This window comes from Schistocerca piceifrons, unplaced genomic scaffold, assembly GCF_021461385.2.
Source record: "Schistocerca piceifrons isolate TAMUIC-IGC-003096 unplaced genomic scaffold, iqSchPice1.1 HiC_scaffold_303, whole genome shotgun sequence".
NCBI lineage: Eukaryota > Metazoa > Arthropoda > Insecta > Orthoptera > Acrididae > Schistocerca > Schistocerca piceifrons.
In genome coordinates, this window is record NW_025728519.1 from 25,001 (window position 1) to 30,000 (window position 5,000).

At 54.6% G+C, this 5,000-nt stretch overlaps 1 non-coding gene across 1 annotated transcript; it reads left to right on the forward strand.

Moving 5' to 3' along the window:
• The first annotated feature begins 3,019 nt into the window (after window positions 1–3,019).
• Window positions 3,020–4,928, forward strand: LOC124744681. Its single transcript, XR_007010830.1, has one exon. It is a non-coding gene; the product is annotated as a small subunit ribosomal RNA (ribosomal RNA).
• Window positions 4,929–5,000: the final 72 nt, after the last annotated feature.

Genomic DNA, 5,000 nt, shown 5'->3' on the forward strand with positions numbered 1-5,000 from the left:
CTAACCTAACCCATGTTGTGCCTTAACCTAACCCATGTTGTCCCCTAACCTAACCCATGTTGTCCCCTAACCTAACCCATGTTGTCCCCTAACCTAACCCATGTTGTGCCTTAACCTAACCCATGTTGTGCCTTAACCTAACCCATGTTGTCCCCTAACCTAACCCATGTTGTCCCCTAACCTAACCCATGTTGTCCCCTAACCTAACCCATGTTGTCCCCTAACCTAACCCATGTTGTCCCCTAACCTAACCCATGTTGTCCCCTAACCTAACCCATGTTGTCCCCTAACCTAACCCATGTTGTCCCCTAACCTAACCCATGTTGTCCCCTAACCTAACCCATGTTGTGCCCTAACCTAACCCATGTTGTGCCCTAACCTAACCCATGTTGTGCCCTAACCTAACCCATGTTGTGCCTTAACCTAACCCATGTTGTCCCTTAACCTAACCCATGTTGTCCCCTAACCTAACCCATGTTGTCCCCTAACCTAACCCATGTTGTCCCCTAACCTAACCCATGTTGTCCCCTAACCTAACCCATGTTGTGCCTTAACCTAACCCATGTTGTCCCCTAACCTAACCCATGTTGTCCCCTAACCTAACCCATGTTGTCCCCTAACCTAACCCATGTTGTCCCCTAACCTAACCCATGTTGTCCCCTAACCTAACCCATGTTGTCCCCTAACCTAACCCATGTTGTCCCCTAACCTAACCCATGTTGTCCCCTAACCTAACCCATGTTGTGCCCTAACCTAACCCATGTTGTCCCCTAACCTAACCCATGTTGTGCCTTAACCTAACCCATGTTGTGCCTTAACCTAACCCATGTTGTCCCCTAACCTAACCCATGTTGTCCCCTAACCTAACCCATGTTGTGCCTTAACCTAACCCATGTTGTGCCGTAACCTAACCCATGTTGTGCCTTAACCTAACCCATGTTGTGCCTTAACCTAACCCATGTTGTGCCTTAACCTAACCCATGTTGTGCCTTAACCTAACCCATGTTGTGCCTTAACCTAACCCACGTTGTCCCCTAACGTAACCCACGTTGTCCCCTAACGTAACCCACGTTGTCCCCTAACGTAACCCACGTTGTCCCCTAACGTAACCCACGTTGTCCCCTAACGTAACCCACGTTGTCCCCTAACGTAACCCACGTTGTCCCCTAACGTAACCCACGTTGTCGCCTATCGTAACCCACGTTGTCGCCTAAACCTGCTCTGTAATTGTTATACGACTCGTTCAATTAGTGTAGTGTTGCCCACCCGCAACCCTCGCAATATAGTTCGCTACTCGCACTGCCCGCTCCCCTGTGTATCGCTTCATGTTAAACACCTTGCAAGTCTTGCTGACTTTCCACATGCTCCTGCTGTACACTGTAATGTGGATGGCAGCAGGGCGTACATGCCGCCCCCCCCCCCCCCACCACCTCTCCCCACGTCCCCACCTTGCCCCCTGCCTTCGCAAGGTGGTTGGTGACAAGTTTGCATGTTCAATGCCCTTCGCATGCGACGTACGCAGGCTACGTTGTGGTGCGGCCTGTGTCAACTGTCCGCTGATGTCGTACGCGTGAACCACAATCTGTACTGCACATTCGTCCTTATGTACTGAATGATACATCGTGGCACATGTGTGACCGTACAACGACTGCGCCCAAAAACGGCGGACCATACAGTGCAAATATTGTGCACGCAGCTACGTGTCGTCTCCCTATGAGAGCTGGATTGCAGTGTGGTACGCCATAGAGACGTGTGGGAGGAACGGACGCCGTGGATGGCGATCAGCATGAGCTGTCTGTTGATGTATTCGGACCTAGTCGTCTCTCCTCACACACCGTGATGGCATGGTGCAGCGCGTTCCATATCTGCGACATGCTACAGAAGCCGGTTGACAGTCGTTCGAGCAATGGACATCGCATACGTACGGGGGCCACCTTCCACGTATTGTCTAGGCGTGCACATTTTGTTGCGTGTATGTGGGCAGACGTAGTGTGGCGTGACACCTGACACAGGCATGCAATAATGGTTGAAGTTGCAAATGGCGATGGACGCCTACGTTTTCTGGTGAAGTTACGCAAATGAAGAAATGGTAACCCGTTGTGGTGCGGTTGTTCTCGCTAGGGGTGAATCGGTGATGGCGACGATAGGTTGAGGTACTAACCGGTTGTTCCAGCGATACCCACCATGCCGACGAAACTGAACGGCATCTGGGTGTGAAGCGATACGCGGCGGTGGCTGGGTGGGACCGTCCCCGGCCGGTGAGGGGGCGCCTCCCGGCGTGCTGGCCGCGCGGTGCGTGGGCGCACGCGCTACAGCCGGCTGGTGGGGGCGGCCAGTGGCAGGCGCGCCGGCCGACGGACGCGGCAGGCGTCGCAGCTGCGCGCCGGCGCACCCTGCGCGCGGCGCCGTGCGGCCAAAGTAGGTCCTCGCGGGCCCGGTGCGAAGCGCGGTGGACATCTGCAGTGTGCTGGTCCGATTGAGGACTGTGTGCGTTGAGGATGCGCCGCCGCCCGGCGCTCGGCGCCGCGACGCCGTCTGCTGCTCGGTCGCCCCAGCGGTTCTCGCTGGTGGTTTGTATCGCAGCTGTGCGGATGTGTTGGCGTGTGCGCTGTGCTGGGAGAGTTCGCTTCGGCACCCAAGTGGGGCTTTTGTCCTTCTGTGGCGCTGGCGTTGGAGCTGCCGGTCACCGTAGGTGGCGCGTGTTGTCTCCCGCCGGCAATGCCACGACAGCACGCTCCCGGGCCTCTGTCGGCAGCGGCAAGCTCAGTTGGGAGCACGGGTGGTCGCACCGAAAGCGTCTACTCGCCTAACTCCGGGCGATTGCGCCTCTCTCGAACCCGACCAAGTACTTGGGACGGCGCTGCGCGCCGCCGGGACCTGAGAGGGTTTCGAGGTGTATTGTGCAGGGGAGCTCAGCCTCCTCCTGTTTGCAGAATGATTGAGCGGACGCTTGCGTGTTCGCGCGGGCCCCCGGGACACACTCCCGGGCGGCCGGCTGCTCAGCTCTAGTTGACGCAGCTCCCTGGTTGATCCTGCCAGTAGTCATATGCTTGTCTCAAAGATTAAGCCATGCATGTCTCAGTACAAGCCGCATTAAGGTGAAACCGCGAATGGCTCATTAAATCAGTTATGGTTCCTTAGATCGTACCCACGTTACTTGGATAACTGTGGTAATTCTAGAGCTAATACATGCAAACAGAGTCCCGACCAGAGATGGAAGGGACGCTTTTATTAGATCAAAACCAATCGGTCGGCTCGTCCGGTCCGTTTGCCTTGGTGACTCTGAATAACTTTGGGCTGATCGCACGGTCCTCGTACCGGCGACGCATCTTTCAAATGTCTGCCTTATCAACTGTCGATGGTAGGTTCTGCGCCTACCATGGTTGTAACGGGTAACGGGGAATCAGGGTTCGATTCCGGAGAGGGAGCCTGAGAAACGGCTACCACATCCAAGGAAGGCAGCAGGCGCGCAAATTACCCACTCCCGGCACGGGGAGGTAGTGACGAAAAATAACGATACGGGACTCATCCGAGGCCCCGTAATCGGAATGAGTACACTTTAAATCCTTTAACGAGTATCTATTGGAGGGCAAGTCTGGTGCCAGCAGCCGCGGTAATTCCAGCTCCAATAGCGTATATTAAAGTTGTTGCGGTTAAAAAGCTCGTAGTTGGATTTGTGTCCCACGCTGTTGGTTCACCGCCCGTCGGTGTTTAACTGGCATGTATCGTGGGACGTCCTGCCGGTGGGGCGAGCCGAAGGCGTGCGACCGCCCCGTGCGTGCTCGTGCGTCCCGAGGCGGACCCCGTTGAAATCCTACCAGGGTGCTCTTTATTGAGTGTCTCGGTGGGCCGGCACGTTTACTTTGAACAAATTAGAGTGCTTAAAGCAGGCAAGCCCGCCTGAATACTGTGTGCATGGAATAATGGAATAGGACCTCGGTTCTATTTTGTTGGTTTTCGGAACCCGAGGTAATGATTAATAGGGACAGGCGGGGGCATTCGTATTGCGACGTTAGAGGTGAAATTCTTGGATCGTCGCAAGACGAACAGAAGCGAAAGCATTTGCCAAGTATGTTTTCATTAATCAAGAACGAAAGTTAGAGGTTCGAAGGCGATCAGATACCGCCCTAGTTCTAACCATAAACGATGCCAGCCAGCGATCCGCCGCAGTTCCTCCGATGACTCGGCGGGCAGCCTCCGGGAAACCAAAGCTTTTGGGTTCCGGGGGAAGTATGGTTGCAAAGCTGAAACTTAAAGGAATTGACGGAAGGGCACCACCAGGAGTGGAGCCTGCGGCTTAATTTGACTCAACACGGGAAACCTCACCAGGCCCGGACACCGGAAGGATTGACAGATTGATAGCTCTTTCTTGATTCGGTGGGTGGTGGTGCATGGCCGTTCTTAGTTGGTGGAGCGATTTGTCTGGTTAATTCCGATAACGAACGAGACTCTAGCCTGCTAACTAGTCGCGTGACATCCTTCGTGCTGTCAGCGATTACTTTTCTTCTTAGAGGGACAGGCGGCTTCTAGCCGCACGAGATTGAGCAATAACAGGTCTGTGATGCCCTTAGATGTTCTGGGCCGCACGCGCGCTACACTGAAGGAATCAGCGTGTCTTCCTAGGCCGAAAGGTCGGGGTAACCCGCTGAACCTCCTTCGTGCTAGGGATTGGGGCTTGCAATTGTTCCCCATGAACGAGGAATTCCCAGTAAGCGCGAGTCATAAGCTCGCGTTGATTACGTCCCTGCCCTTTGTACACACCGCCCGTCGCTACTACCGATTGAATGATTTAGTGAGGTCTTCGGACTGGTACGCGGCATTGACTCTGTCGTTGCCGATGCTACCGGAAAGATGACCAAACTTGATCATTTAGAGGAAGTAAAAGTCGTAACAAGGTTTCCGTAGGTGAACCTGCGGAAGGATCATTACCGACTAGACTGCATGTCTTTCGATGTGCGTGTCGTGTCGCGCAACACGCTACCTGTACGGCTCGCAGTAGC